At 40.7% G+C, this 24,880-nt stretch overlaps 1 protein-coding gene across 6 annotated transcripts in view; it reads right to left on the bottom strand.

The window, feature by feature from the left end:
* Window positions 1-24,880, bottom strand: part of INPP4A (inositol polyphosphate-4-phosphatase type I A) — a 128,813-nt gene that overhangs the window by 100,937 nt on the left and 2,996 nt on the right. For 2 of the 6 annotated variants that reach the window (XM_049834418.1, XM_049834423.1), the window contains exon 2: window positions 23,864-23,945. The exons of the other annotated variants lie outside the window; for them this stretch is intronic. The gene's annotated coding sequence lies outside the window, so the exon portion shown is untranslated. The remainder of the gene's footprint in view (window positions 1-23,863; window positions 23,946-24,880) is intronic. 6 annotated transcript variants of the gene reach the window in all.

Below are 24,880 nucleotides of genomic sequence, written 5' to 3'. Positions count from 1 at the left end.
AGATTACTGGCATCATCCTTCTATATTATAGAGGCAGTAAAACATATATTTTCTATTACCCTGCCCCTACCCTACTTCCACCTTCTTCTAATTCTGCCTGTGATGTACTTCAGCTGTCTGGAACTGATGGCTACTCCTGCACTTGCCTGATGAGGCTTGCAGTGGTCACAGACCACGGGTCCTGCTGCCCTGCACCACTGGGAGGGAGCTGCAGCTGCCTCTTCCAGCCCCGCCTGGGCTACAGACCCAAGGTTTCCTTGACACGGAGATTAGTTTCGTGAAAAGCACAGGTCTGTTGGCATGCGTTTTGCACCTGAGACAGAGTCAGGTTAGAGAAAAAGCATGCACCCAGAGATCTGGGAAACAACAGGTCATGTTATCCTCATTACCTATTCTCCAGCTCATCTCACAGTTTTCAACTCAACACAGAGGAAGGTAAGGTTTCCCTCCTCTCAGATCATTAGTTTTGGGGGGGCATGGGACTGGGTGGTTCTGTTTTGTTGTTTTGGTTTTTTTTCAAATGGAAGAATGAAACAGGTAGAGCCTGAGGCTCAGAGGCATAAGTTTCTAGGGCCCACCTCACTAAGCTTGTAATGATTTTATCCATTACTTGCCTGACATTACCCAAAGAGTCTTGCAAACTGAATCTTAAGCTCTGATCAGTGCACTAAATATTGGACAAGCTTTCTTTCAAGGTATTAAGTAAATTTGGGATAATGCTTAGTTTTGGAAGGAAAATATCCATTTAATCCAAATATCCAAATCTTGTGAGGTGATTCTAATCAATACAGAACTGTTTAAAGAACTATTTAATAAATGACAGTCACATTCCCAGAAAGGTATTCTCCAAAATACGTTAGCTTTTGCAAGTTGAGTATTTTAGACACTCACAAAATAATTTTAGAGATAAAGAAGACATACTGAAAAGAGCTGGCTATAAATACAAAATCACCAATACAAGCATAAGTCAGCAACAGCCATAAAGACAGGTAGCGTAAAATCACTTTATCAATTGCCATAGTTCAAAATAGCATTAATTCTCTGTTAAATTCTTGTGGGAAAACCAAATCTATTAACCCTCCATGAAAGGGCTTCTGAAATATAATACAGTATATTCATCTTTGCTGATTGTATTAAGATTGATCGGAGACACCAAGCTGAGCAAAGAGAAAGAAGACAGAGCCTTTATCCATGTCAGTTCTTTAACAGAATTCAAGTAAGAAATTATCTCTCTAATACAAAGAATAGTCATTTGTAGCTTCAGAACCGTCCATGTTGCTTGAGAACCACTGGACTATCTCCAGCTTGGTTAACTACTGCACCGTACTGGTTCAGCGAGGAAATCACAAGTAAGGGCAAATACCAGCACCAAGCTGGAGTTGCCTTGAGCCAGGCACAGCAGAGTATGGAAACTACGTGATCCACACCCATCACTATGGAAGGACTCTTAAAATACACAGGTTGTAATTCAGTGTAACAGCTGTAGCTAAGATGGAAAAGGAAACACACATTAAAATTAAAGGAAGACAAGTAAAAGCTATCCTCACATTAAACCAGTTTCAAAAGTATGGGTGTCTTTCTTTTTACAGCTGATCTAAAAAGGGGTAATATACAAGCAGCACCTGTTAGGCAGTGTTTCTAAATAGCCTGCCTTTTTTAGGAATTCATGTGACAGGCTGAAACCACACAAATACTGGCCAAACACTATTTCAAAAGGACGTGATGCTTTGTCAGCTTCATATAAATGAGGTTAAAGTTTATTTTTATAGACTATAATTTAGATAGCAGCTAATCCGTACAAGCCTTTTCTTGTATAAAAAATAGTGCACATTTCTTCTACCCACTCTTCCCCCCACACCAGTTCTTCCTCCCAAAAAACAATTGACTGAAGGTTCAAAAAATATCATTGAGACCTGCCTGAGCCTTTTTACAAATAGCAACAAACTTTGCATGAAATTGCTATCAATTATAGCTTATATAAGAGAATGAGAAGGAAATAATAATTCTTTTAACCTGCATAAAAAGTTTTCCACGCAGGAAAGCAACATATTTCTGGTATCTTACTTGTGATCTTTTGGGTTGTTTGTTTTTAAGAGAAGCCTTTTCAGCTTTATTATGCCAATGTTCCATATCACTATGGGCTAACAACCTGTAATTTAGGTACTAAAAAGAGCAAATATGTAGTCTGTAGAGTTAAGCTTTTCATTGAAAAAATCTCCCATTAAGGAAAAAATTTAAAGTGGGAACTTCAAAAATTGCCTTAAAGAAACAATCTATTGATTCCTCCTACAGATGCAGCCTGCTAACCAGAAATAAAAGAGTATTTAAGAACATAAATTAAAAAGTCGTGGCTTAAAATTCTGTAATGCCTCTGATCTCTTTAACAGGTTGAAAATTACTACAATCCATGCATACCTCTTACATGCAATGCGGACGCTGAAGAGACTACATTAACAAGAATGTCCAGGAGAGTCAGAAAATGCACTGAATTCTCTACTTTCTCAGAAACAAGACAGGCTGAGTGCAATTCAGAACACCCAAGCTAAGCAGGAGCTAAGTTGCTAACTTAGGTGTCAGGAATCACCCCTCTGAAGGCACTCACTTCCCTCTAAAACCACAGAGGGGATGAAGTCTGCTGGTGCTAATATGCCCCAGTCAGGCCTACCAACAAACAAAAAAATCCACAGAAGATATACAGAAATGCTGCCGTGGCTTAAGTGCTAAAGTTAAATAGGGAGACTATCCAGTAAAAGCAGAGCTCAAAATAGAACACAGATGGGAAGAATTTGGCTGTGAGGTATGAGATGTTTTCAGAAGATGACAGACAGAAACAGAGGAAATGTCAGAGCTGCGGAGTCAAGACTTTCAACAAGGCAAAAATCGATGTGACCATAAAGAGGATACGAGTTCCAGTTAATATACCAACCTGAGAGCAGTTCCTAGCATATGGTCTTGAAAGGAGAGAAGTTAATGGCACTGTTGTGGCTTGCTAATGGGGCAAGCTGGTTTAGAGAGCAGGAAATGGAGAAGTGATGGCAAAACTGCATGGCAAGTCATCTTAGCGGAAAGCGTGGCAGGGCAAGTTTAACAGCACAGTTAACAGTATGATGGAGAAAGATCCAAGGAGGCGGATTCAGGAGAGGAATGATTCAGGCAGAGACACAGGCACACATCTGTAAGCTGCAAGAGTGAGCTGCCTGCCTGACAGGCTGCTCAAAAGCAAACACAAGAAAATAAGATGTCTGGGGAAGCTGTGACAGTAAAGGGAGAGAGAGGAGACAGAAGGACTTGGGAAGAGATCATCAGGAAAGCTTTATAAAAGTATTATTTGGCAAGAAAAACAATGTCAAGTCTCTGGAAAGAGACCCCAAACTTTTTTCAGCTCCGTTTCCCCTGTTTTGAATTTAGGCAGAAGAGTTTTAAGGCTGTTAAGACTTTGCTGTACCTACCTGCACTCATTCACAGTGGTAAGGCTTCTTCCACTGACACAGGTGTCTGAAGAGCCATGCAGACCTCTGCAGGTTTCAGTCTGGAAAAATGTCCTAACCACATCTTGACCAATGTCATTTTCCAATGTGAACCTATCACTCCCTGAAAGTTCAAGTCTGACTGGCAGGAACCCGAGGAAGACACTAAACCATACAACTCTATTATCAGAGGCCTCAAAAGTCATTCCCTGAATCAAGCCTTCCTTGTTCAGTGGACTAACTATTTACCATCATGGAAAAACTTCTTCCATCAAAGCAAGTGCTACTTAATATGAAGTATTTATGGTTTGCTTAGCCTCTTTAATGCAATAAAGGCAATAATAATGAACAAAGGGAAAGCAACACCATGCAAGTTCCCATCGCTTCATGGACTGCAGATCAGAAACTCCTGGCCTGCCATTAAGCAGTGCTCAAAGGTTTGGCTACTGAAGCTGCAATACAGAGCTATACAAATCCGCCATGATTGCTAAACATGCTGTAGCTCAGTTACACAAAACACATGACATGCTGAGCTTGGATGCTCTTTTGGGCCACCCGTCCCTGAAACTCCTGGGGTTTTAGCTCATGACAGAAATACTCATTTATAGTCACTACAGCTTTCTCCAAGTGTCGCATTGCTGATTGGCTCTAGAGCCATTTTTCAGAATTGTGTGGCACTGACAGAAAAGCCGACAAGAAGAAAAATACTAGTAGCTTCAGAAGAACTGCTGTGCAGAGCCTCCACGGGATATTTTACTCCACAGGCTGCAGGCCTGGAAAGGTACCATGGCAGGTTTGGCCTCTAAGACTGCAGAAGGCACACATCCACAGAAAAAGAAAAAATGGTACGGCAAAGTTTAAGCCTCCTATGATACTCTATTATCAACACCCTGGAATTTATAACACAGCTGCCTGAAGCAGTTGCCTTTTGTTGTCCTCTTCAAGTCCACACACTGCTTTTTGTACTATAAGGAGGATCTACCAAGTACAATCTCTTCTTGAGGAGATGGATGACAAATACAGGAGGCAGGGATAACTAACAGGACTGCTTCTTTACATCTTGGAAGTTTCGTGGGCCGCTCATCCTCCTTCTTCCTCAGAAATGTCTTACTCATCAGTTTTCTGACAGTACAAAAAGCAGTGCAGGAAGGTGGGGAAAAGGTAGATAGACAGAGAGCAGTATTATGGTACTCCAGCCTCAGCCTAGTTTCTAAAAACTGAAGGCAGTAACAACTGAAGTACAAAACAAAGCTGGTTTAGATGCAGCATTGTGGAGAATAAAGCACCAGTCAGAATGTAAAACTGTCTTTAGCTCACATAACACTCAACATACCCCAATTTGTGTACCAAAGCAGACCAGCCCTACTGTTTCAAAATAGCGTAAAATTAATCCCAGCAAGACATGAGCCACTGGTTAGCATCCTCAGCATTCAATCTGGGAGAGCACTGAGAGCAGCTGGTGCAGAGCAAGACATCTCTAAACTAATCTCTAAACTGCCATCAAGTCCCAGAGTGCTCCTACCATCATCTGCAAGCACAAAAAAGAGAGAATTCAGGAAATGACTGTTACTCCTTTTTCTCTCCCCTCAATCTCTCAAGCCTGAGAGCTAACAACCCTGATAAGAAAGAAAAAAAAAAAAAAAAAGACAAAAACATTTTTCAGATAAGTAGTTAAACTGGTATGTCTTATTTTAGACTGAGACTATACAGTTAAACATCCAAAAAGTATTCAATCTCCTGGAAAATTTTTATCATGTTGCCAGTTTGAACAAACAAAATATAATCTATTTTTGCAGCACACAGACTGACATATGGGTGCTAAAGAAGGGTGAGACTGGTACCCTTGGGGCTGATTAAAGGTAATGTCTCACTCATGCATACAGGCACCACTATCAAGCACTTACCTTTATTTGCAGGTGAAAACACAAAATCAATCAGCTAATGTGTTAGTCATTTTGCTCTATTTTGTCAAGTCTATCTGCCTTGTCACCCTTCAAATGATTAAAACAGAGCTGCCACAAAATCATTCAGAGCTAATTACCTATTTGAGAAACATGCCTATAAGCAGGTGTAATTTTTAAAAGGAAAGGCAGGAACAGTTTCCTCCTGGCATTCTTTTAAGCAATGTAAAATTTGTGCCAAAGAAGTAACTCTTGTATTTACAAGAAATCCTTCAATCACTTAGAACATGAAGCTACACAAACCACAAAACTTGAATACCTTTAGATTAAGTTCAGCAACTACAGTGAATACATTGACAGTACAGAGGCACAGACCTGCTCATCTTACTGGACAGGTCAATATTCATCCACATCTGGCTTGGTGCTGCACTGGGGGACTGGAGATCAAACCAAGAAAAGGTATATTTGCAAAGAAAATTACGGCAGAAAAACACCTTAGGATGAAACTACTGGGAGAAGCATTACATTGACAAGACATACCCTGTCATTGCATTTTCTCAAGGCTGGGGCAGGGTCATAAGTTTTAAAGCAGCTGTGGACCTATTTAGCGTATTAAGAATTATAAACTGTGTGATATTCAATGCTTTCCCTAAATGCCCAAATGCTAACATTGTAAGACTAGGCAAAAGTCTCAGGTCTGACTTCTTAAACTAAGTAACCATCACTGCAAATCTCTGCTCTTTCACGATTTAGCAGAGGGAAGTTTGAAGACATGAACCACATAAGTTCAAGTGCTGCAACTCAATTAGAAGGACGTCCACCTTAGGATTACTGAAAACCTCATCAATGTTTACACCTAGCTTGAATAGCGAGTTTTGACCACTGGCAGCAAACCAGCTGCACCCAAACCAGCTTCCAGTTGCTTGGACCGGAATACTGCAAAAATATTTAGCCCAGGTTCAGTAGCAGAATCCATGTTGCCACAAAACACAACCAAATATTCTGTTCCTTTGGAAAGGAAAGGGAGTGCAAATGCGGAAGAGCAGACACAGAGTAGCTGCCACAGGTAGCTGCTAGCTATCCTTCATGAACTCACAGGAGACCCAGGAAAGCTGCAGCCACAGCATTCCAGCTATGGGACCAGAAGAACCAGCTAGCTCAGTGAAAGACCATGACTTCTATTTGTCTGCTGTGAATCCCTTCAACCGAGCCGTGACATCTGAAACAAGCTTGCATCCCGAGACATGAGAAATTTAAGAACTCCTAACACTGCAGCTTGCTTTTCACATGAAAATGCACGATAATTGAAACAGGTGTATAAAGACTCACTCCTGCAGTATGTCAGACTATGGCCTAACCACAGAAATATGTTCTTTTTTTTTTTTAAATCCAGCAACCAAATAAAAGTAAGGCTTAGTTCAGTGTAGTAACACTGTAGTATTAACTTGTGTATGGGGCAGAGTGAATTGCAGCTTATTCTTTCTGAAAAAATTATTCTGAAAATTATGATTTTTGTTCACTTCCACTAACCCACTACTAACAGTAGGATCAGAGAGTTATCAAGATGACAGCTACATAAATAAGGTAGAAATTTTCCCAATTAATAGTTCTGCAGACATATCAGTCATTCTTTGGGCTTCTCAAGTGGTTACATTAAGTAAATTTCCTATGCTAAAAATTAGTAGATACCGTAATGAAAATCAGAACGAGTACCGTGCTGACTTTTAACATTATTTTAGGCAGTCTATACTGGACACCACCCTAAATTTTCTGTACGTCATAAATTCTAGTAATGTTTTTTTGGCTCTTGGCAATGAACTTTTTTTTTTTCCACAACCATGGAAAAAGTGAGCTGGTTCCCTCCATAAGGACAGTGCTTTTCTCTCAGAAGGACAGCACCAACGTGAGACGTCCCCCTAACAAGACACAGGCATCTCCTGTGCCTTGTGACATTGGAGGGTGCTCTCTACTCAGTGACTCCTGCCCTCTGACCTATAGCCCTACATCTGCAAGCGAAGCCACCTCCCCTTCTCCCTCTAGTCACTCCTTTCAATTTGTTTTTGAAAAATGCTCAAGGACAAACTGGTTTTCTGTATGGTTATAGGTAATTTCTTTAACAGAAGTTATCTAAAACACTGACTCTAGTCAAGTAACTCCTTAGTCTGCAACTTCGATGATGTCAGTAAAATTTACTCAGCACAAGAAAAGCACCAATGCTCAACTTTAAGCTGTTTTCAGTATATAGGATTGGGTAACACACAGGAGGAATTCAGTTTCCCAAGGCAGGAGTTTTGTGCCTCTGAGCACAGCTGCCAAAGAAACAGGAGGAATCCAATACGTGTTATCAATCATGAGTGTCTCAAGTATCTTGTGCAAATTTGTCCCCTTTAGAAAATGGCTAGGAAGCACTAATCAATAACTACACATAACTCTGAATTGCTTCACTTTGTGCATGGCTGAAATATTCCATTTAGCAATTAATTAAAAAAAAAAAAAAGCCAGAGAATCTGTGGGGACACAAGGCACAAAAAGGAGAGATTAGCAAAGCCTACCACATCTGTGATCCACATTTCCAGGTTTTTTGACAAGTATAAACAAAAGTGACAGCAAAACTGAAGAACCTCTACTGTAAAATGTAGACTACTCAAGAAATCCTTCTTAGCAACTGTTTCCTTGTTTCATGCTTAATACAGCAAAAATAAATAGTCTAGTGACACAAATTAAAAGCATTAAGAAAACAAAAAGTTATTTAACTTTGCAGAGACCTCAGGTTCCTCTGACTACATCCGTTGCCTTCAGCCAGCAATCCCCAAGTACCGTCTGAAATCTCACTGTGCTTTAGACCTCAACTTGCCTCTGGCTTGCACCTGTTATCCCCATAACCCTTCAGCAGAAAGAACCCATGCCATTAATATATCATACAATTTTTTACCTCTTTGCTACAAGACTTTCTAACATGTCTACCTGTAGAGGCTCGAGCAACTTGGCTCAAGCCAGACTGTTTTTTTCTGAAGGTTTTACTGGTGAAACCAGCACCAATCTGAGCCAGTCCTTCACTCCCATGCTAATTCCAACAGCAGGCCCACATCCCTCAGAGTGCAGGCAACTGGGCTGAAGCCCAGAAAAACATGAGTGCACTTACAACCTTCACAAAAACAGTAATACGGATGCAAACAAGCACATCCTGTTTCAGCTGGTTTCCAACAGTTACCCAGAAACCTCTTAACTTTGCTTAAACTACATTTAACTATCAGCCTTGGTATTTTGTCTTCCAGTTAATCACTTCTGAGTTCCAAAGGTCTGCAAGTAGAAAGGAGACATCAAAGCTAAAGCAGGGCTTTTCTATTCCCCAAAGAAGCAACATGCAGCTACCCCAACTCTCACCTGCAAGAGCTAAACCTTTCAGACTTTGTTGATGAATCAGAACATGATACCATTTTGTTTAAAAGAAATTACTTTTTTCATCTAAAACAAGAGCTACAAGTTCTAGTAGTATTTCTGTTTTCTGTACATTGCTTGTTATCCTTCCTCATGTTTGCTTTTCCTATTTCAAACTTCTTGGGATTTACATAGCAGGAGGGAAGAACAGCTCAGTTAAAAATTACTTTCAGTGGTCCACTAGATTTTTTTTCATTGATGCACACTGTAAGAGAGAAATACACATTTTTTTATAATTGTGAATGACATGTCTTCTGTCTGTTCACACGATTAATTACGAATTATTTTCCTGCTCCTCAGTCTGTTTCACTTTGAAGTTCTACCTTTGCAGGAGCAGTTATTACACAGTAAAATCATTCAGATGAGAAATTCAGGTAACATGCAAATCCTGCAACAAAACATTGTACTTAAAATAAACAGCAAAATGGGTATAAACAAGTACTATGACTTTTCATCATTAATAGCTGTGGAGGTCCAAATGCAAACTCCAAGGGTCAGATATTCACTGTCTATTTTTGTCAGATTGTGTGGTTTTAGAGGCAGAAATGTAAGGCTACAGGACTGTGACTTAACACAAGAAGGTGGCCTTTTCCTGTACAACAGATGACATCTGCCTCCACCTAAAACTACAGCGAGTGTTGATCATGAGACTTTCAGGTTTAATTGCCTGTAACCACAAGCAGTACAAACCACAGTAGGAAGTCAGTTAATGAACTTGCAACAAATGTACCAATTGCTACCAAGACAAAATTATGGGGCTGTTTCAAATAACAGTACTCCTTACTTCCTGCATTACATACATTTTCTCCTGCTACAAAAATTTACAGATGCGATTTTCACAGAAGTAAAGGTTTGATCCAACACCCAGTGATGTCAAAGGAAAAGACAAATCAGACCATAAAGAGAGGAAAATATCCAGCTTGTAAAAGGTCTGTTCTGACCAATTTAGTGTCTCGCTTTAGCAGTTTTCAGTGACACCAAGAAGAGCCAATAACAAAGACTCCCTGAGCTGGAGACTTGGCAGGTATCATAAAGCAAAGTCGAGGATGGGTTTTGTGTAGTCTTCATTCTCTGTGTATCATCATGAACTCCATTCACACACTACAACCTATTTATGCTCCTGCAACAAAACAGAACTTGAAATTCTTCTTTCAAAAAGAAAAAAAAAAGTAAAATATCAGAAAATATTACATCTCTTCATCCCATCTTCTGTTACCTATAAAAGTTTCTAGTTTGGTGTCTGTCCTTACCTGAATACACGCCCTGTACCACCGTAAAGCCAAATTTAGGAGTTCGTGTGTATATGTGATTTCCATGCATATGTAAGTTTGCATATTTGTAAATGTTTCTCACCCACAGATGTGTATACAAACACCTATTTCTGAGCAGAAAAACATCTACAGATTTCTCATTCATTTGCTCTCTCTGTGCCCATAGCCAAAAAATAATAAATGTAGGTTCCCAAAACTTTATCTTAAGCAAATCTGTCATTATTAGGTCAAGTTCAAAGAGGAAAGCAGCCAACAGGTCAAAAGAAAAAAAACACATAATATTTTGATTGGCCTTTTCATGGTTTTTGGAGAGCTCCCGAATAACACACCATACAAGAGACAGCTACCCATTGTTTTCTGTTTCACTGAAATTAAAAGCCAATTTCAAGGGTAGCAACAATTCTGTCCAGCAAATAAATTATCATAATAATTTACCGTCACAAGATGTCTCCCTTTTTATACTTCATTTTCCTTGAGCAATAAGAAAGCACTCATTTTAATTTCTCGTGCATTAAGAAAACTCTCTGTCTTAAAGCCTACATTTACATTGCATGGGAAAGAACACATACTTTTTCCAAAGCAAGATCATTATTGATCACACTGTAACAATCAGCAACTGCCATACACTTCATGTCCCTCTGTAAAACCAAACTTCAAAAGCTCAAAACATACCTATCAAATTCAGGACCCCAGCCTCATTCAACTGTCCAAAAAGAGCTCACTAAAAAAGCATCCGGCATAACAATCTAAGAAACCCACAGTCCATATGCAGCACAAGTATACATATGTTAAGAACCAGAACTAAGGTCAATGCTGAACACTCAGCCCAGCACCACAGCACTTTATTGATGAGGCTGGCAAGTCTCCTCTTGCACTGCAGGGGATCCCAGACTGGGTTCTGTCCACCCATGGCTGCTCACCCCTGCTATCAGCGATCACTTTGAACAAAACCAGAGGTAATAAAGGAGAGGAAAGCCTGCAGATTCCAATACAGCTGGTGACTTGTACCAAAAAATCAACAAAACCACCCCAAGGCCTAAAGAACTACTATGATGTTTGTGCTTACACTTTTTCCTGGGATATTCTAAAAGGACTGGGACTCTCACCAGTCAACAGCTGCATATAGCCTTTTATGTCACCCTCCTATGAGCCATGTCACATTTTTCCCCCATGATGCAAGCAGACATAAATAGATGTGGGAATCCAAAAATATTAAATGCGTTTTGTGGGATTTGTTTTCTTTACTTAAAAAGGGAGGAAGGATGAAAGAAAGAAAAAAAAGTTAAATTATACAGTGCAATACATTTAATTACATTTAGAATCGTCTGGGGAAAAAAGAGAATTATCTGAATAAATTTAGCATCTGAAACAAAATCCAGAGTTTTATAGAGTTTTTGAGCTGTTGCTCAAACTTTATACTTTATTTGTTTAAAACTTAATTCCTCTGAGCTGTCAAAACACACCCTTTCAGCAGTTCAAATCTTCAACAAAAAAAAAAAAAAAGACGACATTCACAAACACCTTTGGGCTTACAAGGGGAGACCTGGTTTGCATCAGAGCTGGCACAAAAGCCTTTTGCAATGGACAATTCTCTTACATAGTTAATAGCCAGCCTAAAAACAACAACAACATCATCCCCCAAGATACTCATTATGGAGATGACACTGCAAGTTTGAAAGTCCTTGTAGATGAGCATTTTTACTTTGGTTTAGTATCAAACATTTCTACTGTGCACAGCCCAACACTACCTGGTACCTGTTCATGCTGTGAGTGGCAGAGCGGGGCTCTCCACTTGGAGCAGGCAGTATCCCACATTCCCTCAATGCACAAACAGCCCTTGACCTTCCCTTTCCCCTCCTATTCTCAGCAAAGGAGGGACAAGGAAGATGAAGGTCCCCAGTTAAACCATACGTGCACACACAATCCAGGCCCATGAGCTCCCTCCCTGCCACACAGGCTGCCTTGTTCAGATGGTGTTAGTGGGACCCTACAGTTGTGCAACTATCACCTCACCGCCATGTTGAGCTGTCACATTTCTCTACTCAGCTCTAGTCCCACAACTCAAATGGCTGAGGTAACAACAGAAAAACAGCACCTGTACTGAGTTATAGACTGTTTTCAGCAGAGAGCATGGCATTCTAGATCCCAGCTACAAAGTACTACGTTGAGCAAATTAGGTGAGAAGTTTCTTCTCATACATGCCTGAGAACCTAAAAGTGGCTCCACCTAAGTATGCCATAGCAGTTCCCCTTTTGCCCTGCACTGGCCCATTTGTGTCTGTAAAAAGTATCTTTTACAATCAGATCTAGACAACCACCGCTAATGACTCACTGAAGCACCATTACTAATCTGGGATTTATGCCATCATTTTTCAGTCAAGACTGATTAAAGAGATTTGGCAATATTGCAAACATAATTCAGCATCTCTGGCACTGTTTAGAAAACTGTGATCACAGCTTCACATGTATTAAGACTGGTGGCCATCTGCAAAATTACATGCTGATGCATCCAAAGAACATATATTCAGCCAGCCATTTGGACTGTAGGTGAAAAAGATGGGTGGGAAAAGAAGAAGGTAAGATCCAACGGAGTATGATTAAGCAAATATCCTGTTCTAGAAAGACTAAAACTCCAGCATTAAAAATAGACACTCTGTGCAATGCTGTCAAGTGTTGCATATGCATTTTATAAAACCAAAATATTTTTATATTAACAACAAATTAAAACCCAAGACTTCTATTAAAAAAATAGACAAATTATTTTGATACATCACACCTTAAAACAATAATTATTCAAAGGTGTTATCAAACTGCAAAAATGTTTCTCCCCCACGCTTCCTCTTCCCTTTTGACTTTGCCTGAAATCAGGACTCCAATGACAGGAGCAAACCCACATTGCTTCAAGCATTCTTCTGGCACCATGAAATGGAAGCAGGCTATGAAGTTAATTAAGAGTGCAATATTAAAAGCTGTGGTATCAGCAAAGCAAAGGTGCAGACAGCAGCAGATTTTCTGTGACTTTTTACTAGAGAACTTGTCTCTACTTCCATCTGAAAGCCAACATCTAGTGCTCTGAATATGGAAATTCAGTTAAAGCCTGGAGGCCAAACTGCTGCCAGTAACAGATTTCAGATTCTAGCAGATGGAAGAGAGAAACTCCAGCTCTGACAGATAGGGACTACTGCTGATATGTAGGGCTATGCCTTCGTTTGGAGGGTTTTCACACAGTTGTTAGCAAATCCTTTTCAGAGGAAAAGTAGGCCAGTCAGCCTGACAGTGCAAACAAATGACAGTACCACATTTCCAAAGCCTATCAATGTGTTGCATATCCCTCTGATCACCCCCCCCCCACACACACAAACATTTTCCAGTAAAAATCATCTTCATGGGGACATCACATACCTCCCACTCCAGTTTCATGCTCCTCCTGTTCTCCAGAGGAGACCACTCCCTTCCTACTCATCTTACAAACTTTGCTCATCATGTGTGTCATTTCAAGGATTTCCACACTGGCCATCGCTGCCAGGGGCACTTCTCTTCTTGGGTCTAAATCCTGCCTTCATTTCCACCCCTGCTAGCACCAAATAATGAATGTTGCAGAGTAATTAAGTATCCGATATCAGTACCAAAGTACTGCTTTCAAATGTGAATGTGACAGAAGAGGAGGTCTGTGGGAAAGGACTTTCTTGAGCATCTGAAGCACACTGAGCCAGAATATCAGGTCTGAGCAGCATATGGCAGAGTTTCTTACTGTAAAATCAGAGGAACAAGAGCAGGACACATGTCTGAAAGGCAACATGGAAAATGGCATTAGCTGGGCTGCCACAAAAACAAAATGGTTATGAACCATTCTGGTATTTTGGTAAACATGGGCACATGCTATATATACACCTACAGGCGCAGTCTCTTTTTCTCACATAGACCTTCCCTAGATGTTATTTAAGAATATTCAAATGAATGCCCACAACAATGCAAAAAAATGACAAAAGCAAACTACCCAGCTATAAAAAGGAAACATGTAGCTTTATCTTCCTTTCCAATCTTCAGCTACCTCCCCACTACCTTAATCACAGAACCCGCTCTCAGACCTGTGCAACATGTCATTTAGGAGAAAACCAGGTCTACACCCAGATTACGTCCAACTACACATATCACAACAGGAAGTCACAAACATATCCTGCGTCATTATATCATCCCATTCCTGTCTGCAAACAATAACCTCAGACAAATGCAAGACTCTATTACAAAATACCTACACTAAAAAAAGCAAACAAACAAAAAAATCTTTTCCCTACAGTTACCACCTGCACAATGCATTTAAGCACTATTGTATTTGGTTCTGATATTGTATTTGGTTTGTAACCAAACCCTTCCTCAACACACACCCATTCACCTTGTCAGTGGGTGCAACAGCTGTTCAGTAGTAAACAGGGAGGCAGGTGACCAGATGGGGAAGGAGGCTGACTTCCATTTGACAGCCTGGGAAGGCTTACACTTTAGAAAGGATGGGAAGCAGCTCTTCAGAGGCAAAGGCTGTTCCTCTGACCAGAACCAACTCTCATGCTGCCTAGTCTGGAGGCGGATAGAGTTGTTGCTTACTTGTGGGATGCTACCCTCTTAATTTGATTCAGTAGGAAACAAAAAACCCTTTACATCCAATATACCATGGAACTTGGAGCTACCTGACAGAAAGGACTACTAGCCAACATTTTAGTAATGCATTGAAGTTTCAGCTTCAACACACAACAGCCACAAGACTCTTACCTTAAAAAATATTCTAACCAAGCATCTGGTCAGAGGTAAAAAGCTGTTCATTTGGGCCAACAGAGAAGAAATTGGTATGTATCTTGGAGCTGATGGAAATGGGAAAGATGAGATCACGACTGTAGATCACTGGTGATAGCGTAACAAGCCATTTCCTTGGTGTAAATGGCTTGCTGAAGACAATCAATTGAGCAACCATGGTTTTATTTTTAAATAAAAATTTTCTTCCTCTCTGGAAATCAACTACATTTGCATATTTCTTTCTACCCACAGGGTAACCATTAAAGCAGTTTTTATATTAGTAATTGTCATCACTAAAATCAATGCATCTGAGACAGAGTAGTTTAGAATAACCATGCAAATTGAAATATCATTTCTATACACAACAACTGCAATTAATAGTTTCCTTTGATTTAGACATCTGTAGTATGGTAACCTAATGTTTCACTTTTCTTTTTTCCTGTTATGCTTGAGGAGGCTGATTCTGAAAGTACAGCAAACTCTTATCACTTAAAAACTCTACACGGCCTCTGTACTGGACCTTCTAACTCACACAGTGCCTTGAAGGTACTCCTTTCAAGCATTAGTTCAGTATTTTGAAAATTTCTTGTGCAGAGGGCTGCTTCTCCTTTCATTTTCTTTCTGAGAAATGTGAATCTCCCAATTTTTAGACTTTTGGGTGCTTTCACTTTCTGACTGCTAATTCTGTTAATTTAGTACTACCAAAGTTCCCTCAGAGTTCTTAGTTCCCCTTCCTTGATGTTTTTCTTGGGGGTTTTGTTTTCTTTTTTTTCAAGTCTTGATTCTTGCAGTTCTCTAAGTTATGCTCTCGTGGTCTTCAATCATAATTCTAGAGGGTCTTTCATCATCTCCTTCCCATGAGCTACACCATAAAAATAATGACAGATAAATGATATTTTCCCTATCCTCTCTATAAATTAATGTCAAGGTCCTTGAAAGTCTGTTTGCCTAGAACTCATATATACAGGTTTTCCTAATCCTAACAAACTTTCACAGACAGCCCACGCCTCTCAACTTGGGCTCTGCAAGTACCCTTTCTGTTCAGGTATATGTCTTGCCACCTTCACAGCTTCACTGTTGCAAATGGTTTCAATTCTAGTCTAACCCTAATGTGCAAGCATAACTGCAGCAATGAGGAAAAAGAAGCCACGGAAAAAAATTCCCATTTCCTTCTACTTATGGAACTAACACTTATATTTTCTTTTTCATTCCCCAAGCTCTTGACACTTTTTAGGTGAAGCTCTCCTCCTTCCACAGCCACACAACATTACCCTCCCTCGAGGCATATGTCTTCATGGGCTCTCCAACCTACCTGCTACACAATAAACCAAAAAAAGGGCAAGAATATAGATGGATTTTTACCACTTCTTGCCTCCTCCAATCCTTAGACGTCACAGTTTAAATTAGACTAACTGTTGGCAAGCTCTAATTTATAAAACTCAGTAGCAGGTCCCAGATGGAAATTACTGGAATACACTGTGCTCTCAGAACCTCAGAATGCTGCTGGGTGGGCACTCATCATGACAGGGAAGGTCACAGTACTGGATACAGGAGCAGCCTGAAATTAAATGCTTCCCATGAAACACCTGGCTCAAAACCTCTAGTCCAGCAACTGTGTAGCTCCTGATACTGCTCTGCAGAAATAGCACAAAATGGACTTGTTTGCGTTTCACTAATTCTTCACCTTCAAAAAATTCCAGGTAGATGCAATACATATAGATACTGATGTCAGCATCAACCTGGCATCCTGTGCATAATTTTGCACCATGAATCCCTAAAACAATGAACCACGTAGAATTACACAAATCCAGACATATTTAGAAGCCCATGTACAAGTGGGTTCTGACTATCCTCCTAACCACTTTAAAGGGCCTCAGAGAAACACAGAAACACAGAGATTTTGTAGAACCTCCAACAATTATTCCCTCAGGAATCACTGTTCCTTATGACTATTTTACCCAAGTCTCACAACACTCACCCTTTTCCTGAAAGTCTCAGGTACTTGAAGCATGTATTACATATAGGAAAGACAAATCATTTCACCTTATCAGTATCAGAATACAGCCTGCAAACATGCCTTACAAGTCATCTCGTAAAGAGGGCAGGACACATGTTAGTTCTTCAGCACCATTCACAGGCACAAAAAATTTAAAGACATGACGGTTTTCAGGAAGAACAGAATATGAGGTGACCATACAGCATGCTGTATTACTCAATATTATTGAATGGGGACCATCAAGATTGGGAGCTACCTAAAAGCTCCCAAAACTGGGAGACAAATATGAAGTCTATGGCAAGGATTTTTTCAACAACCCTCAGGATTCTGAAGGCTTCGTGTGATTTTCAAATGCCCAAGGTTGATAATACTATGGCCATATACATTCCCTGACACCCTTTTTTAACTGCTGCATGTAGAAGTTAGGCTTCACAACCTCCTTTGTTCAAGAGAGAATTACTCATGTCCTTATTTTACTTGAGACATGACCACCACACCTTCTGCTAAAAGAACCTTTCACTGGATTCTCACAAACAGTTTCAAAAAACTATTTCCCTTCCCCTCTTATCAACCTCCTATAAAGCTCACCAGGTGCATGTCCCAAATGCAGATTTCCAGAGTAGGCAGTAGGAAATGTGAGGGGGAAAAAGGTGCACTTAGAGCAAAATAAATTTCTGCCCTCAGACTGAAAGCTCTCAGGAGCACCCCTGCAGAAGAACTACTGTACCACTGTGTCTCTCTCCAGCCCCTACCTGTCAGACACGGTCTGGAAGGGAAGACAGGTTCCAGTGATAACTCCTGGGATGAATTACCCTGCTCGTATACACGTCAGTGGAGAGGACTACGTTGCTTGCCTTCTTTCTTCACACAGCAGCAGATACCCCAGGAGCAAACACATTGTGGGGATTTTAACGCTCCAAAGCTAGACAGGAGATGTTCAAAGCAACCCTGGACTGCTACAGCAAGATGGTAATACAACAGTGCTCTGCTGTTCCAAGAGTAAGAACTAACATGTTACTTTGAAAGCTGCAGGACCCTAAGTTAACTCTGAGGTAAGGGAAACCAGGGGCAAAATCTGCTTTTGTCCTTTCAGAGCAACTAGAGGGAAACAGAACAAGGAGGCAACATAAGAGAACCATGGAAATAAGGAATTTCTGTTCTTATGCCAGGTCTTTAGCCCCTGAAACATCCATGTGAGACGTGACATTTACATAACAAAACACTAGAATTTTTCACTGCTTTTCCTGAGAAGGGAAATCTCACTAGGAAAACACCGATCCTCACAATTTGTTCTCCACTAATTGTCTCCCCACCTACCTGCTTTCTGCGAGGACTGGAGAGCAGTGTTTTTAGAACAGGTCTCAAAGTCTCCCTGTGCTTAGCAGCTAGTCTAATTGCTAGGTTGCTTCTACACAGCAGAGCAGAAGCCATCACTCCACCAGCATCTCTTCTCCCAGGGCAATGTTATCCTGCTGAGAAGTAACAGGCATTATGCACTTACTGAAAAGCAGCACACTACACGTACAAAGAGCCAACAGTGAGCCTGTGATGACTTCTAATAGCTTTGTTTACATCTTGCCAGTACATTTTTAGCAGCATGCTCATTTTACCTTTGAGTTTTTAATACAATTGCTCAGTTCACATCCAAGCCTGCAAGGTGCTCAAGTTCCCAGTGTCTGACAGCACCTGGATACTTACCACTCTACTGTAATTGGGCTACTTATGCTATACAACAGAACTGCTAAATATTTTATGTAGGCCTGTTCATTCAATACATTAATTAGATATTTAACCTGAAATGTTCTCAACATGGAATAAAGCACACACATCCAAAACTCTCATTGCAGATTCACTTACTATAGGAGCTTTCACATAGATTTCTTGACTGACTGTATTTTGCTGTGCTCTTTTATAGAGTATATAACCTTCTGGTCATAACAGATTGCTTGCTTCCAGCTGGAAAGCCTCTTGGGAACACAGAACTGTAACCTATCATTAATATATTAAGTACAGAACATTTCAGACACCATGACGCAGAAATCACAAAGATAGAAAGCTATGTGAGAACCTGATGTAGAATTAACAAGGCTTGTTCCATATACATCTCTAGCTCAAGTGAGGCAGTAAACCTACAGCTCATGTTGGAAGCCTGTGTCTCAGGCGCTGCTACCATAGCCGTTAGTACTTCTAGCAGAAATCCAGTTCTTACTGATACTTCTTGGAAAGGGTAATTTTACTAAAATATAGATTGGGTCAAACTAACAGGAAAAAATAACTATTCTTGGGTAATCTGTTCTTGCCAAAAGAAACATACTGTCGAGAAGATTCAATCAGAGCATATGTAGTTTTCTCAAATCTTGCAAACTTGGTAAGATGAAGTTTGTCTATTACTTGATGAAAAAAACCCTAAGTAATGCAGACAATTTAGATGGCAGCACCCATATATTTTGAGTTAGCGGTCAACAAATGCTTCCTCACAGTTGTTTGGGAAAGGTACATTGCCTGGGGAGAGAGTTTTGGTATACATCAAAGCAAAGATGCACTTCAACATTGCCACCACTCTTACCAAAAGGGGAAGAGTAGGAAAGTCTCTGTTTACACTGAAAGCAGTTCCTTGCTACACAAGACTTGCCCCCATTTCTAACAGACAAGTCATTTACATGCCATCACTAGTCCCACATTGTTTTAAAAACCTCTTATATGCTACTGCATGTCAAACATTATGCTGCACAATAGCTGAGATACATAGGTTCACGTGACATGAATGAACAGTTTGTAAAGCACTTTATAATCCTTCAGCAAGAGAGAAGCAATCAGAAGCTGGGACCGGTAGCACCACTACTCATAACTATGGCTCCTCAACACCACTTCTTAAAAGACTAGTGTTTTCAGTTGCTTACAAAGTGTGTGCCCGGAAATTTTTCATGCTGTGTGTTTGCCTTAGACTGAGTTTTAAAGAATAATCATTAGTTTCAGCTAAAACAGTTCAGCCACTGCCAAGAGTAAGGGCTAAAAGAAAAGTGTTTTGCATAAATCTCAAAACCAACAAAACCTGGCAGTCTCTCCCTTCTATCCTAATCCTTTAAAAAGTCACAGTAAACAAAGATCCAGTAGAGATTCACTCACAACTAAAATCTCCAAAGATGCCAAAAAACTGAGTACTCTTGATTTCCACAGGTGACCTGACTGCACATGCCTGCCCCACAGGCAGACTCACTGCTCCAGCCCAAGGGGTTTGGGAAACAGTTCATTTTAATAATAATTCAACAACAGTTTGGCTCAACATTGACCTGGGCCAATAGAACCTCTATCTCTAGGACAAGCCTTCAGGAATATGAAAGAAATATCAAATTCAAAAGCATGGGGAAAAAATGGCCAAACTGAACGAGTAGAATAGATTTGAAGAGCAATACTGGCAAAGCTGGCTTAAAAAAATGAAGGTGTCAGAAGATCAGGACTGAAGGTCTGTTGGTAGAAATAAGGTCAGAAATTACTTGGCTGGGAGGAATCATTGCAATAAAGAGCTGGGGAGCAGACAGCTATGGGCAGATCAAAGAAACTGGACAAGTAGGATAAGGAGGAAAACCAAGGGGGGCAGCCTAAGCTGGCACAAGGAGGCTGGGAACCAGCTGTGGGAATGGGAGAGGTACTGGGCACTGATTTAAAGGGAGAAGCAGCCTTCTTCTATAGAAAGAATAAAGTATCAACTAGCTTGGGGTGTCCAACTGGAGATATCCATGATTCAACTTTGGAAGTATACAGTCTTTTACATAATATATGCAGAAACAGCTGGGAGGGCTTAGCAGTTCCGTAAAACTGAAATTAGATCTTAAATCAGGCACCCAAAAACTGAGAAATATTGTCTTGACCAATGGCAGAAGGACAATTTTTAAAGACTTGCCTTGCACCACACAGGAACTGTGGGGAGTGGTAGGGTTGCATCCCAGGCCTCTGGAAGCATGCAGCTCTCAATTAGAAAATAACCTTGTCCTCTTCTTCCTTCAATCCCCTGCTTTGCTTGCTGTACAACTTGCAATTTCTGCAACCAATAAAGCTGTTACACTCACCGATGTCCTTTACTGCACAGTTCAGCCCCAGATTAGGCCCCTCCTGTGCATTAAATTCTACACAGAAAAGTAGATCATCTAACTAAAGATTTAGCATAATTGGAATCCATGAGGCCAAACTGTGGTTACATGGATTGCTCTTTTAAGACAGCTATTTTGTCAGCAGTGTAGATCATTTGTTGTTTAAAATGCTGTCTTCATGCCTATAGCTGTCTTATTTGTACGGGGCAGCACTGCATGGAACCAACAGTGCCAAACACTTTCCCTGATCCCAGAAATGACGACAGATGGTCCACCCGCACATTGGGAGCAAAAGTTATCATCACTAGAAAACATCAAGGACCATGTTCATCCGTGTTTCTAGAAGTACACGACTGGACAGCAGAGCAAGTTCATGAGTCCACAGGGAGTTAAGTGTCACGCAACACTACCTCCTAGCTTCCAGCTGTGACACCAACTTTTAAACATGGCTAGACATACATGACTTTTCTACTGATATTATTATCTACTGGTCTCATATTAATTGTTGCTGTATCTTTCTGTATGATACTGTACAATTTTGAACTTAAAAAAGTGACCCATAGAAACTGGAGGGGATAAGATATCCACAATATAATGCTCTTGTGCAGATATGTCCACACTCACAAAGCACCTGAGAAATGCTCTACAGACTTCTGGACCTGGACAGGAAGACCGATCCTAGATTTTACATTTTATATATAGCATCTTCCACAAGACAATACACAAGCACCTTTTTTTAAGCAAATGCTGTAATATTCAATAAATTCTGATATTTACAGAACTGCTATCAGAATTAACAATGCACTAATACTTATCACTTTATGGTAAAAATATAACAGAAAAATGGCACACAGAGCTCGGCAAGTAGTTCTGATGAGTGAAGATACGATGCTGCTATTAAAGTTTATGGCCTCCCAAGCAAAGTCAATGGACCAGATCAAGTGAACGCTCTTCAGAAATGTCAAACCAACAGTTTAAATTAGGCCACTGAACTTTGCACTAAAGTTGCTGAAGCACAGGCACACATTTCGTTCCACCTGCCCTGCTGGGGAAGGCAGTTATTTCCAGCCTAGCGAATGTAAAAAATATAGGATCAAAAGAACTGCTGGTGGCAAGACAAAATGCAGCAAGATGCACAGAGAAATCGGGGTGGGGGGTGGGTGGGGGGGGGGGGGGTGGGGAATATCTTTAGAGGGTCTATCAATTAACTACTTTATTCCGAGCAACACTGAAAAAAACCCCACAAGTTGTTTTTCAAAAGAGCACCATGAATAATTAGAGGCTGAGCAAACTACGAAAAACTATTCCCTTAACACAGGTCATCACAGAGAAAATGTAGAAAGAGCTAGAAAAAGAACAGAAGTGATTCCAAGCAGGCAAGTATTTTTTGACACCTTATACAAAGCAATTTAATTTTAAAGTCGTCTTATAACTCTTAAAGACTGGACAATGCCTGAAAAATTCTTCTAAAGCCTGAATCCAGGCTTCAGACTGCCAAGGGTTAAGGCTTGAAACAAACACAAACCGGATTTATAGAAAGATCCAACCCCTAAACCTAGCAGTAAGCCCAGCACTGCACCTTCCCCAACACAATAGATTTAACGACAGAGAATGAGTGGGAGAAGAAATTCTCAGCAAATCCAGTATCCTCTGTGCCTCCACTGTCTGCCATAATTTCCACCTTAGAGATTTGTCCTAATCATTGCAAGGAGAAATTCCAGGCATCAAATTCTTTCTAAGCACAGTTCATTTCGCTTGCACGTGCTTCTGTATCTGGAAGGAAGTTACAGAAAACTCAGTGATACAGCAGGGTACCGCCAGGTAAAGCAGCTATTCAAGCACAGAGTTAATCTGGACTTCTTAGCCTTGTAAAAAAAGGAAGGAACTGAGCATGTGCAGAAGCATTCGCAGGCACTGATTTTATTTGTAGTTTGTTTAGTTTGCTACACTGCAGTAAGAGTGCCTTAGCTATAACACTGCCCCAAGGAACTAAGGTGTGCTGTTTCCAAAGATTTGCAACATCTGTACATAGACACTTCCTATAATTAGTCATATGGTGGAAAGAATGATTATTCTTATAAAAGTTTAGATGGGTGGTAAAACATACTATTTTCTTAAGCAAGACAAAAATACCCATGCTTGTGAGAGCAGATCACCCCAACTTCTTTACAGCATCTTATCTACCAATGGGAGTTAGCAACACGCAAACCCTATACCAGGCCTTTTCCTGCAGGTTCTCATTCAGAGTGGCACAGCCCCACTCACTTCCTATATGCTCAGGTTCAGGATGCATTTGCCAGGGAAGTCCAGCTCTAAAGCCTAGCCCCTGCTTTTGCACTTTCCCCAAGCACACCCCAGCTGGAGCTACAGGTTCAGAACTCCTCCAGTTTTCCGCAGAAACTACAACTTTGAAGTGCTCCACTGGCAAATGCTAAGAAACACAGATCAGAAAAACACTGGATGCATTTTTGTACCACTCTTTCTCTTCTTTCCTGTATGGCCCATCTACTCTCTCATCCTCCCTTCTCTTTTCCCTTCACTTTCCCCCTCTATACCCACACTCCTTTTCTATGATGCTACTCCTTTTCACCTCACTCAGTTATCTCCTCTACAAAATCTGTTCTGTCTGCAACAAGCTGGAAGAACAGAGCTGTATTTCGAGAACATCATCTCTCACACAACAGGCTTCTCTGTTACCACGGCAAAGCAGTAGGCCACAAACAAGATGCAGGGCTTCGTGAGAAATAAGAACATCAAAGGGGTTATACTGTCATGAGTGGGCCAGGTCTACATGTAACAGCTCAAGAACGTCAATGTCTTTTTCAAAACATCCTGCTGATTTCATACAAGGTCTTAGCAATATCTCACTGCTGTATGTAATGAGTACTTTTAGTGAATACAGCCACACATCCACAAACCTTGGTTGCAGAGAAATCCTTGGTTGTGTATTGTAAGCTGCACAGAAAGTCTCCTTCACCCAAGACTGAGATGTCAACTTGCCTGGAGATTAGAAGGAAAACTCTGTTACTCTCTCACATTTCATCAAGATGGTTTTAGATAAGTTAGGATGTACCTTGGTACTTCCATTTCCCTATTTACTACTTATTGCATATTTGGTATAAATATCATAAATTCAAGAAATTCACACTCGGTGGAAGTATAAATGGCCAGGGATAGCCTTCTTGTTGAGTGAATACACTTCAGTGCAGCTTTCAAATGTTGTTTTCAAGAAGTGCTAACACACTTCTGCAGTGCTGGCACCTCCCTTTCCTCTGTGAGACACAGAAAAGCGGCTGGCTCCACAGGCTGACAGAAGCAGAAGCACAACGTCCACCTGTGCTGGCTGATGCAATGTCCTTAACCCCAGTTTCTGAAACAGGCAAAATACAACAGTAACTGCCAGGGAAGTCTGGGGAGTTTGCCTTCCATTATCTCGTGCACACCTCCCTTACCGCGTGCCATACAAACCCCAAAAGCCAGCTATGACCGTGTGCAGCCAAGACACACACCCTCCTCTCAGTCACATCCCTAATTTACAAATGCCCCTGTTATTTCACTGGGTCCACCCTCTATTCATAACCTGCTCTGCCTTGGTTGTTCTTTGGTTTTGCCTCGCACACTGCCAATCTGTGGCAACACTTTGCATACAGTAAGGAGACCACTACAGAGAACAGAACGTGGGAAGCAAAGGAACAAGAGCAGTGGCAGCAGGAAGCAGCTGTGAAGCAGGAAAGGGAAAATCCTCCTTCCATCTGAAAGATAGAAGAATCAACTTCATCTGTCGTAAATAGCTTATCATATTAGGTTAAGCAGCAATAGGTGTGATTTAAACACACTTGAGGCTATGCCTATCTGTCTGACAGATGTAGATGAGGTAGATACACCCCAAAGCTTTCTTCTACCAAGGTCAACAACATTTTCCAATGATGTTTCTG

The sequence above is a fragment of the Accipiter gentilis genome, chromosome 31 (genome assembly GCF_929443795.1).
Source record: "Accipiter gentilis chromosome 31, bAccGen1.1, whole genome shotgun sequence".
NCBI lineage: Eukaryota > Metazoa > Chordata > Aves > Accipitriformes > Accipitridae > Astur > Astur gentilis.
The sequence above is the reverse complement of the archived record's forward strand: the minus strand, read 5'-3'. Positions and strand labels throughout refer to the sequence as shown.